The 12,808-nt window shown below is 43.4% G+C and overlaps 1 protein-coding gene across 1 annotated transcript in view; it reads left to right on the top strand.

The window, feature by feature from the left end:
* The first annotated feature begins 11,419 nt into the window (after positions 1 to 11,419).
* Positions 11,420 to 12,808, top strand: part of chrm3a (cholinergic receptor, muscarinic 3a) — a 103,611-nt gene continuing 102,222 nt past the window's right edge. The window contains exon 1 of the mRNA XM_048601018.1: positions 11,420 to 11,520. The gene's annotated coding sequence lies outside the window, so the exon portion shown is untranslated. The remainder of the gene's footprint in view (positions 11,521 to 12,808) is intronic.

The raw sequence follows: 12,808 nt of genomic DNA, 5'->3' as shown, positions 1-12,808 counted from the left end.
CACACACACACACACACACACACACACACACACATACACACACACACTCATACACACACACACACACACTCATACATACACACACACACACACACACACACACACACACACAAATACACATATGCACTCACACACCCACATACATAAACACAGCCACATACACCATCACCCCCCAACACACACACACACAAAAACACACACTCTCACATGCATGCACACACACAGGCACAGGCACACACACGTAGACACACATGCACACACTACTTGCACACATATATACAGACACACACACACACACACGCACACGTTAATGAAAAGGTTAAGTTGAACAGAAGAATGATAAGCAGCCTCATTATGTCGGCAGGAGTTATATGTTTTCTAAGTGGCCTTTGCTTTCTCCCAATAGCCTGCTTATTTCATGGCTTCATGACCTGAATCTATTTGTACATGATAGCTATCACTACATGGAAACAGTAAAGCAATATTGTTCTTATTCAAGAGGTAAACACTTCAAAGTTACTGCAGCCTAGCACTTGACCTAGGGTCTCGCACCGGTTCATTCCAATTTTAAACAACTGACCTTAAAATTTTCTCGCACCTCTCAGACCTGACTGCTCAGCTCAGGACTTGAACATTGCTCCTTCTTGAATTTCTTCAACAAGCCAACTAACCACTGAGAATTGAAGGTCTGTGCAAAGCAAAATCACCCAAGGACTTTCCCTGCCCTGAAACACCACATTTCTGGCCTGAATTTTGGATTTGGCCTTTTGAAAAATAGGGACCTGGTCTGGGAATCTGCTGGCACTGCACAACAGAGACCAAATGGCACCACTTTTGTGACAGCAATAATTGCTGTATTCCAAGAGTTAAAGGACCCAAAGGCATTTTGATAAGTTACAGAGAGAAAGTGAGTGTGTAAGTTAAATGAGTGAGGAAGGAGGGTGAGGGATAGTGCAGCAGCTAAGTGGGTGAGAGGGTAGTGTGGGTTTTGGGAGGATCGAGTGAGGACAAAGGTGTATCACGGGTGGGGTCATGTCACGGTGTGATTTGAAATAACATTGAGTCAGGAGGGATGCTGGGTCAGGTCAGGGAGGTCAAACTGGGAGGTGAAGGTGTTGGGTTTTGGTGGCTCAGGTCTGCGAGGCATTCGGCGGAGGTGGCTGTCAGCTTAGTTTGAATTGGAAGGGGGCTATTGGAAGGGTTTAGTCAGGGGGGTGGGGGGGGATGGTGGGATTAGTGTAGATTTCACGGTTACTCAGGAGATTGAGTAGGTTTTAATCTCTCTAACTTCCTTGGGTAATTATCCAGGATAAGTCAGAAACCTTCAAATCTATGACTAATTCAGATTTTTCTGGCAGAATTGTGATACAATTAAGAGTCAACATCTTGCTGTGGTCTGATGTTATGTATAGGCCAGACCGGGGGAAATCATGGCAAATCATCATTGAAGGACATGAGTGAACCAAATGAGTTCTTACAACAACTTGATGGGGGGTGTGGGGGGTGGGGGGGTGGGGGTGCGGTGGTGGGGGGGGGGGGGGGGAAGGGGTGGGAGGGTGGAAGCGGTGGCAGGGTTGAGGAGAAGGTGGAGGGGCGGCTTCATGGGTAATATTACTGGAACTAGTTTTAAATTACAGAAGTATGGGTGGAATTAAATTTCTGTTAGTTTTTATGGTGGGGTTTGACCCCTCTCACCCAGAATCTTTACCTGGGCCTCTGGATTACTTGACTATTGCCCATGCCACTGTGCCACCACCTTCCCTGTAAATGGATCAGTTTTGCAAATATTCAGTGCCAGATTTTGAAATAATTATTGTGGAGAGACTTGAAGCGTATTTATAGCGCACCAATGTTTGCCCAAAAGGTCAATTGTAAGGCCTCTTGTTCACTGCGGTTGGAATCTCCTGGCCCAGGAGGTAGTGAGCCAACTGATGGGAAGGAAATTTAAACAGGTAAGTGGGTGATGCCCCAGAATGCCAGCAGCTTCCTGCCTCCACACAAACTAGGTTTTGAGTAGGAGGGCCTTATTCAAATCTTCACACTCTGATGCTAATTGGGTCAACAAATTACCACTGGAGGAGTTTATTCTCATTTGGGCAGTAATTATTTCAGTCATAGACATGATGAGACAGAGTCAGCCTATCCAACTGATAATCCAGGCTGGTTAAACTGTCAGTTTGAGGATTGGCGGGCGTGGGGGGTGTTGCCCTCAAAATGCACCTGCCTGTGTACAGTCGAGGGGTTGGGCATTGAGTTGAAATGTGGCAGCTGACAGCCACTCCCCCTCCACATGTTTTCACCCTTGCTTAAGGTCCCGTCTCTCCTGAACCCCACCCAGTGAGATTGCGTTTCCCCCCTGCCCCACATCACCCTCCTACCCCTCACCTACCCCTGCCCAGCAATTCCCACCTAAGTCATGGTTACCCCTCCATCCTAGAGACGAATGGGTACTGTATCCCCAGCCATTTCCTTCTTTGTGGCACTGTCAAGTGTTTGTGCTGCCAGCTTCTGATTGGCCAACAGCTTTTGGCAGGCAGTACTTCCTCAGTTGGGGTCCTAATTCCAGTAGAAAGTCCATGGGCCACACAGTGGTTCAGTGGTTAACACTGCTGCCTCAGGGCACCAGGGACCTGGGTTCAATTTTAGCTTTGGGTTACTGTCTGCGTGGAGTTTGCACATTCTCCCCGTGTCTGCATGGGTCTCCTCTGGGTGCTCGAGTTTCCTCTCTCAGTCCAAAGATTAGGTGGATGGGCCATGCTAAATTGCCCACAGTGTCCAAGGATGCGTAGGCTAGTTTGATTCGCCATGGGAAATGCAGGGTTACAGGGATAGGGTAGTGGGGTGGGACTGGGTGGGATGCTCTTTGGAGGGTTAGTGTAGACTCGAAGGGTTGAATGGCCTGCTCCCACACTGTAGGGATTCTATGATTATATGTCTGCGTAGGCTTCCTCGGAGTGCTCCGGTTTCTTTCAGGTTAGGGTGATTTGACTGTGCTAAATTGCCTGGTAGTGTCCAGGGATGTGCAGACTCGATGGATTAACCATGGTAAACACGGGATAACAGGGATAAGGCAGGGGACTGAATCTGGGTGGGATGCTGTTTTGAGGACCTTGGTGGGCTGAAGGGCCTCTTTCCCTACTGTAGGGACTCTATGATTCAATGAATGAAGCGCCTGATAGGCAGGTCCTAACAGGCTATGTGTTTCTCCCTGTATTCGCTCCTGCCTTCGGATTTGGTCTGATACTGGAAGATTTCACCCTGCCGGGTTGCATGCCAGTTTGCTGTAGTACAAAATAAGTGGCCTCAAGTGTTTCAACCAAATAATACCTGGATCATAACTGGGTTATCTAACAGATAAAAGAGTTGCCCATACAAAAATAAGGAGTTAAAGATATAATCCATGCCACCCTTTCTGTGTATGAGAGTCTCTTTCCATAAGTGGCAGCCCATCAAAACTCTCCCTCATGATCTCCTGGACAGAAAATAGTGTGTGACACAGAATATCACAAGAGGGCAGGAGGAAGGAAAGAACCCAACAGGGAAAATGGGTAAAACTGCCAAATGACACATGTGGTTGTCCAATTCATATTGTACAGAAACAAAAACAAAGTTGCTGGAGAAGCTCAGCAGGTCTGTGAAGGAAAAAACAGAGTTAACATTTCTGGTCCGGTGACCCTTCCTCAGAACATATTGTACACTTCATAAGTGACAACCAGTATGACCAATATATTCGTTTCCAGGTATTGCTGTCTTATTTTCTCTCTGCAATATTAAACATCGACAGGAATTGTACTCATCGTAGATTTTCTTCTTGTTTTAATGCAGTACTGAATTATCTGCCACAAGTTATTTGGCACCTAGGCATTTTCCCTGGGCCAAGTAGTATCATGAAAGGTAAAACCTTCAACTCTGTATTTATTTGAGGAGAGAAAATAGACTTGCTTCTCAAAGTCTTGAATGAGTCAACTGTCTACTTAATAGAAACATCAAAATGAAACAAAAGATTGTATTTCCGTCTTGTTTGGCCGTTTGAGAATCTGAGACATTTTCTCTGTGCAAGATGTCTCATGGTTGTAAACTACAATCTGTTTCAGTCACTGCTTCTGCTAGGGATTGGAGTGAGAACAGAAAGGACCACTTCAGCAGGCAATAAATGAGGATGAGTAAGGAGAGACCAGCTGGAAAGAGGATCAGTGCACAGTTCTCTTATTTCTGGCGCCAAGGGCTAAAATCTTGCAGGACCAGGAAACACAAGTTCCAGAGCTGGAAATCACCCCTGGCAACAATCGCTCATTTCGAGCTGTGACCTGGGCTCCCTCTTAATTAGCAAGGAGGCAGGTTCCCTAATTAATTAAATGTGGCAGACAGTCAGTGAAAAAAATGGTTCAGTCCATCAGAAGTCCTAAAGCTGTATGGTGGGATCACAGAATCACAGGTCACAGTGACAGGATGCTAAGAACTGAAGATGCATCATAAAATCCCTACAGCGTGGAAGCAGGCCATTCAGCCCATTGAGTCTACACTGACCCTCTGAAGAGCATCCCACCCAGACCCAACCCTCAACCCTATCCCTATAACCCTGCATTTCCCATGGATAATCCACCTAACCTACACATCCCTGGACACTATGGGCAGTTTAGCATGGCCAATGAACCCAACCTGCACCTAAACTTTGGAATGTGGGAAGAAACCGGAGCACCCGTAGGAAGCCCACACAGACACGAGGAGAATGTGCAAACTCCACACGGACAGTTGCCCGAGGCTAGAATCAAAGCCGGGTCCCTGGTCCTGTGAGGCTACAGTGCTGACCAGTGAGCCACTGTGCTGCCTAATGTGCATACGCTAAATATGTGCATACACTACCTGCAGTTTGTGTGCCAGGAGATATGTGGGATGAAAGTTTCGGTGTGATGTGAAAAGGGGAATTACATATGAGAATACTGATTTTCCTGCTAATACTATCGCAATTTCTTTTCCTCTAGGCAGTGATTCTTCGCATATTCTCTTTTCAGTATGAGGGTCTGCTCCTCAACAGGCAATAACATGTCTGAAACTTCATCAGGTCATGTGTCACCACCATCTGTAATGAAGATAAGCTTCAGACTCAGAGCAATTACTTCTTATAAGCCTACTGCACTGTGTAACAAGCACCTTGGTACTTTTCTGATCTCAAGACTTGAGTACCTATTCAACAACATTAGGCATTTGTATACAACAGCTATCATGAGAAACCTTTCAGTAATTCTTCATATGATGGCTTTGTTGCATCAAGTGGTAATTGCCACTTGCCATTGTTGTAATCTGCAGAATGAAATGACTGATATTCATCTTTCTCAGCAAAGGCATCAGGGCTGAACTCATCTGTGCTATCTTCAAAGAGTAAAATGAAGCTAAGGATCTCTTCCTGCGATAAGTTGTTAATATCAGTAATATTTTGATTATCATTCTCCCTTATCCTCTTTCATTCTAGATCTAGAATGTCATTAGGCAGCTGGTCACTTTTATCTTCGATGCACCTCTCTCCCACTTCATCTTGCCTCCCCCAAAGAGAAATGAAAGATCTTTTATATCCTTCTCAGTTCTTCAAATGGAGTTTCTTCACTGAATGCTTATCCACTCCGGCAGTATTTTTTTTTCAATATTGAATCAACTTGAATTTCTTCTGCAGCTGGGAAATGAAAAAGATTCAAAGCTACATACATTTCCCTGTTCTGTTTTTAATGAAGAATAATATTGAGTAGGAATTATACACAAGGACTCATAGATCTCTATCTGATTATATTGAAAAATGGCATGCATCTGCCCTTGCCCACTGAGTGGAATACTTCCTGCACCATTCAGTTGATGAGGATTAGAGAAATTCACATTTTAAACCTGGTGTAACTTCTGAAAGAATAGACACTCCTACTCCTGTGTCCAAATTAAAATTGCTGTTCCTGCCACTGACCATGATATTTATATAACAGTAATCCTCTTCACCTGAGCAAAACACATTCTGTTCTTTAGTGCCATCTACCTCTTGGACACTTTCATTTTAGAGTGGTCTGGTTTTAGATATTTGTGCCACAGGTGGAAGTCTGTTACTGTTGCAGCAAAGCAAGTGGTCCCTCTTATGGTGTGAACGGCTCTCAGTGTTAGTAGCTGGCTAAACCCCATTTCAGTACAGTTTTATTATCACCTCAGTGAGGGCATGTAGAAATAACATAGACTTGCACCCTCCTCCCAATCTTCCTGTCTTTTTGCTGGTACATTGACAGCCCTCTAATTGATGAACTGGATCAAGTCAGAGTCAGCGATCAGGGTCAGTGAGCCTCCCTATGTCTTCAGATGAATCTTCTGGTTTAGAAGAACCTAGAACAGTACAGCACAGTACAGGCCCTTCGGCCCACGATGTTGTGGCAACCTATTATCCTACTAAGATCAAACTAACCTGCATACCCTACATTATACTATTGTCCATGTGCCTATCCAAGAGTTGCTTAAAAGTCTCTAAAGTATCTGACTCCCCTATCACTGCTGGCAGCGCATTCTACACGCCCACCACTCTCTGTGTAAAGAACCTACCTCTGACATCTCCTCTATACCTTCCTCCAATCACCTTAAAATTATGCCCCCTCGTAATAGTCATTTCCGCCCTGGGAAAAAGTCTCTAGCTATCCACTCTATCTATATCTATTCTATCTATCCAATCGATCTGTTTTATTTGTGAAGTTCAGCATACCTAGCTAACTACACTGCTTCAGCCAATGTAAGGTTCTGTTTGGATACAAATAATTCAGATTTCCTCCTGTAACCCAACCTCTCAGAGTCAGTGGCCATCAGGTGCGTCCTGGCGACTAAACAGCAGCACCATTCCTGTGTGGAGCCTCTTCCTCTGCTCAGTACCCCAACTGTGCTCACTAACCTGTTAGAGGGCTCCCCCCTTTATAGCTGTCCTGGGTCTTGTGGTTGGATTTCCACTCGACTACTGCCTCACAAGTGCACCACCTTCAGGGCAGCCAAGTCCTCCCCGAGCTCTGTGACTGCTAAACTTCCCCCCTCACTCCCATCCCAGGCCCCAAGAAGACTTTCCACATCAAGGAGATGTTCATCTGCACATCTGCTAATGTGGTATACTGCATCCGCTGTTCCCGTTGTGGCCTCCTCTACATCAGGGAAACCAAGCAGAGGCTTGGGGACCGCTTTGCGGAACACCTACGCTCAGTTCGCACTAAACAACTGCACCTCCCAGTCGCAAACCATTTCAACTCCCCCTCCCAGTCTTCAGACGACATGTCCATCCTGGGCCTCCTGCAGTGCCACAACGATGCCACCCGAAGGTTGCAGGAACAGCACCTCATATTTTGCTTGGGAACCCTGCAGCCCGATGGTATCAATGTGGACTTCACAAGCTTCAAAATCTCCCCTCCCCCTACTGCATCCCAAAACCAGCCCAGCTCGTCCCCGCCTCCCTAACCTGCCCTTCCTCCCACCTATCCCCTCCTCCCACCTCAAGCCCCACCCCCATCTCCTACCTCACCTCATCCCACCCCCTTGACCTGTCCATCCTCCCTGGACTGACCTATCCCCTCCCTACCTCCCCACCTACACTCACCTTTACTGGCTCCATCACCACCTCTTTGACCTGTCTGCCTCCTCTCCACCTATCTTCTCCTCTATCCATCTTCTATCTGCCTCCCCCTCTCTCCCTGTTTATTTCAGAATCCCCTTCCCCTCCCCCATTTCTGAAGAAGGGTCTAGGCTCGAAACACCAGCTTTCCTGCTCCTCTGATGCTGCTTGGCCTGATGTGTTCATCCAGCTCTACGCCTTGTGATCTCTAATGTTGTGAGGACATGGGTTTCAATTCACACCAGGTAAATGGTGAAACATGAATGCAATATGCAGCCTGAAATAATAAACTGGCCTATTGGTGTCCATTTAACCATTGTCGAATGTTGTAAAAGTTCATCTGATTCGCTAATGTCTTTTAGCCTATTATAGTTTGTGACCCAGCAATGCAGTTGATTATTAACTGCCCTGTTGGCAATTAGGGATGGGCAATAAATGCTACCTAGACACAGCACAAGAATGAATTTCTTTTTAAAAAATGCTTTATGCAAGTAATGAGTTCAGGAAGGAAGAAGAAAAAAAAGTGAGGGTTAATGAAGTGAGTGATTTAAAGAACAGAGAAATAAATACAAATAATTGCTCTCAAAAAAAAGGTCAAGCAGTAGTTTTAACATGAAATTGTTGAGCCCTCAGTTGAGGCTGGAAGGTTGTAAAGTGTCTAATCGCAACTAAAATCTAACATCTGCCCCATATTCCAACTGGGATTGCTGTTTACTTCCACCAGGGAGTTAAAATCACCCTATGGCCTGTTCTCTTCTTACCGTGCAGTTACTGATGGTAATGACATTTGAACCATGGCAAAAAGGAACATTGCTGTTAGAATTCTCATAATAAATCCCAGTCGAATGCCACAGGCATTATTTGCAAGATGCGCTTAGGACTGTTATCACCCTGGGACATTTAATCAATGTGAGGGCACATGATGCAAAATATAATTTATGTAAGTTGTCCACGTCAACAGTGTTCTTGGACTATTTTTGCTACAAGTTATTTTTAGGGATTGAATACCGGTCCAGGAAATTCAGCAAATACTCTTAAAAAGTGCTTTGCTTTCCTTATGGGTCCAGTGGGAACAATCACTAACTAATCTCTGAAGTTTGAGACAACAATAGTATAGAGTGTGGCATCTATAAAACCTATTTTCTTTTAAATCACAATACTGATTGAGTGTTTCCCTTCAGATCAAAAGGATATAAATTATAGAAATAAGAGAAACTATGGGTTGCAAATAATGGAAAATTGTGGTAGTGGTAGTGGGGCGGGGGGATTTTGGGACCATTAACTTGATGGCCATTAGGTGCCAGTCCCATCAGCAAAAAGACTCTGAGATTAAAGCCCTTTTGATTATCAGTGTACAGAGTAACTGGACCAAAAATCTCCAATATGTCTGCATGAATTGTGATTGTAGCTCATTTAGCCTGAACAATTACAAATGTAAGATGTTGAAGATTACATACAAAGGTGACAAATGTGGCTGTATCTGGGAATATAGTGAAGGTAAAACTCCAAAGTTATAATATCATACTTGTTGTTCTACTGGGTCCTAATGAAATGTTAAAGGGTTAATATTTGTTCTGCTGACATGTAAGAAATTAGGTGCTAAGCTGCGCCGTGGGCGCCTCTGTCTCGCAGACAAAATGTGGTAATCTAATTATACTCTGTTCTCTGTAAATGTTGAACTAAGGCTAAAAAGATAAGGAACTATCCAGTCGTACACATTGTTTTTGGGTTGCTGACCTTTGCTTCTACTGTTAGGTGATTAAGTTATGTACGATCACTGTTGCTAGGCATGTGACTATGAGGGAGTAAAAAATTGTATCGTGCATACATGACTGACTGTGATGTAAAATCCTATATAAAGGGAGGATGGTTCCCTTATTGGAGAGCATCACTTGACACGGCTCCGCAAGCCTTGCGAAGATTGTTAGGTGATCCTCCAAAGCTTGTACTTGCTTAAATAAACTGTGGCTATTCGCAGAAGTTGGCATATTGCATTTGTATCAAGTGTGTAGGAATGTCCTAAAAGGGAATCCAACACTAAGAGAGAAAAAATGTGTAACAGGAGGGTGGGAAATGTTTCTGTTTCTTCAGACTTACCAAAGAAGATACTCTGTTCATCTGAAGGGTTTCCTTGAACTATCACCTTACTTAGTATTTTTTTACCATCTCAAAATGAAAAAAGTATGGTATCAGCTTCTTTGGGCAGTTTTTAGTCTTGTTCGTCTGTTCCCAACACGTTATTGATGGTTGGCACATTCAATGAATAACTCCAGAGGAATCTCTGCCCCATTGAGTGTTATTATTCTGCAATTTTGCTTCACATCAACACTGCGGTTGTAATGTTAATGCAGCCTGAGTGTGGATTCAAGGCCCCAGCTGACTCAAGACTACAGGGGGTTCTAGATGTGGGTCTGTCCTTTGTGAATTTAATGCTAATGTAAAAAACAAAAGTGCTGAAAACGAACCCAAAACTGCTTAATTGCAGATTAGTTCCTGGTACAGATCCCAGTCTGTCCCATGTCAAGAAGTAGAGTTTGTGCTTCCCATGATTTCCTAGCTTTTCAACTGAATAAATGGTCAGTAAATGTCTGTCTGGAGGTCTTGTAGCTCAGTGGGGAATGATCCTGACTCTGAACCAGAAGCTGTAGGTTTAAGTTCTATTCCAGGACCTGATGTGTTGGTAACATGACCAAACAGTTTGAGTATCAATTGTAAATCTTCCTAACATATCGGGTATTAAGAGCAGAGGGATTTCTGGTTAGCTATGTAGTGGATAAGAAATCAGAGCCCCTACCATTACTATCCGTAGCTCCTACCATCACTATCCATAACTCCAGTTTACAACATGAATGTAAAGGTAGATATTTCCACAGCAACTCAGGCACCCTTGTGCTGTTCAAAGCGGGATGTCAGTTGGCTAGATGGCCAGTGTGGATCACATTGGTACAAACAGAACAGGGTAGATTCGGGACTTGTCTCCTTGAGTGTTGTAGCTCTTTTATCATATGGCTTTAGGTCTCACTATGAGTATGCATTCTTTACAGGTTAGTTAAGGAGAAGTCAAGAGAAGAATTGTTTTCAGCCTTAGACTTTCAAAATAATACAATTTATTAAACATTCATTTGCAATACATGGCAAACCTAGATATACCAGGCTCTGACTTACAGCTATATTCAAGAATAACTAAGCTATCTGTATTATGTGTTCAAGACCATACCTTCTCAGTGTTTCTTCCAAAAGGTAAGGTGCTCTGGTGTGGTGTTTTTCAGAGTCCTAACTCTGCTTACACAGTAGCATTTATACCCAGTGATGTGCAGGTCTGTGACACCATTGCCAGATTGTTTCAGTGTTCTAAGCTCTTACACAACATTGTTATTGCATGTTGGATCAACCTCAAAGCAGAAAACTGCAATGTGAAAGCAACAAGCTTATAAACCCGAAGCAAATTCTGGAGTTAAAAAAAAACTGTATTTTATTCTGTTAAAGGACATTTAATGGACAGTTTTCCTCATATCCCATATTTTGTTGCTTTTCAAATGTATTTGTGGCAATTCACGTGGATCAAACTTGTGGAAGAGAAACTATTGAAAAATATGTAAGCCTAAAAATGTTGCTGATATTATGATGCCAGTACTGAATATGGTCAAATAATATTTCTGCATCTAAGATCTTGGTGAAACTGATAAAATGGTGCTATGGAGAAAGTAATGTGTTTCCATGTTAATATTCAAATAAAATTTTCAAGGCTCATAATCACTTATAATGATATGCTAAATTGAACAATTTTATTTTCTTGTTTTCTAGCTTTTAATAGGAATATCATGCCTGGAAGCTCAATATATAATGAATATCCCAGGACCTGGTTATGTGATAGCAGCTTGATATAGAAAGAATTGTCAATCAAAGTACTGGTAAGTTTCCTGATGTTTTGTCTCAGTGCTCCCTCTTTACATGAAGGATCCAGCCCAGTTCTAGTTGTGAAAAGGAATGTTGCTCTTCTGAAGACTTTATAGTATGTCTTTGTTTCATTTTTTATTGACTTAATGCAAATTTATGGAGTGAAATCAGACCAACCTGATGGGCAGTGGAGAAATTTTAAATCAGTAACCAAGTTGTGACAATAAAATGCACATCTAGTCCATATTCATTGTTTTATTCCAGAAAGTCAGTTGGTGAAGGGTAGAAATTGAGCTGATCTTTATACATCTTAATATAAACATTTATTTGCAGTATTACACATTACAAGCACACACCTCCTAAACCAATAACCCAAGTTAATATCCACCACCTGCTACAACTAAATATCGTTAATATCCAATTAATGCTCACTTGTATTGCAGCCAATGGGATAGGTTAAAATCACCCCCCTTCTTTGAATAAGATAACAATATCAAGTTATTGTGATCTGGAATGGATTGCCTTAAAGGGCAGTGAAAATTTACTCCATAGTAAGGTTTTGGAGTAGCTTTGTAGCTCGGATTGTGGGTGTTGAGGTTGGTTGGCTCGCCGAGCTGGTTTGTTGTTCCGCAGACGTTTTGTTACTATGCTTGGTAACATCCTCAGTGCAGCGTCTGATGAAGCGTCGGTGTGTTTTCCCGCCTGGTTTTTAAACTCTGGGGTCTGTTGTGATGGATTGCCTCACTTCCGGGTTTCCTCCGTAGTGAAATGTATATGGGGTCGAGTTCAATGTGTTTATTAATAGCATGCTTCGTGGAGTGCCATGCTTCCAGGAATTCTCGTGCTTGTCTCTGTCTAGCCTGTCCCAGGATCTTGATGTTGTCCCAGTCGAAGTCGTGGTTCTCCTTGTCCATGTGGATTGAGATGGGTGAGTATTGGTCGTGTCTTTTTGTAGCCAGTTGGTGTTCATGTACTTTTGTTGTTAGTTTCCTTCCTGTTTGTCCGATGTAGTGTTTCTTGCAGTATCTGCAGTGGATCTTGTAGATGACATTGGTCCTGTCCATGGCGGGGAGTGTGTCTTTAGTTCGGGTGAGCACTTGTCGTAGGGTTGATGTGGGTTTGTGTGCCACTCTGATGCCCAGAAGTCATAGAAGTCTTGTGGTGAGTTCTGACATGTTCCTGATGTAGGGTAGTGTGATGAGTGTGTCGGGGCGTGTAGAATCTTTCTGATGCTGTTCCTGTAGGCATCTCCTGACCCAGTTCTTTGGATATCCATTATCCTTGAACACTTGGAAGAAGTAT

This window comes from Rhincodon typus, chromosome 9, assembly GCF_021869965.1.
Source record: "Rhincodon typus isolate 14 chromosome 9, sRhiTyp1.1, whole genome shotgun sequence".
NCBI lineage: Eukaryota > Metazoa > Chordata > Chondrichthyes > Orectolobiformes > Rhincodontidae > Rhincodon > Rhincodon typus.
Note: the sequence above shows the minus strand (reverse complement) of the source record. Positions and strands in the feature narration are given on the sequence as shown.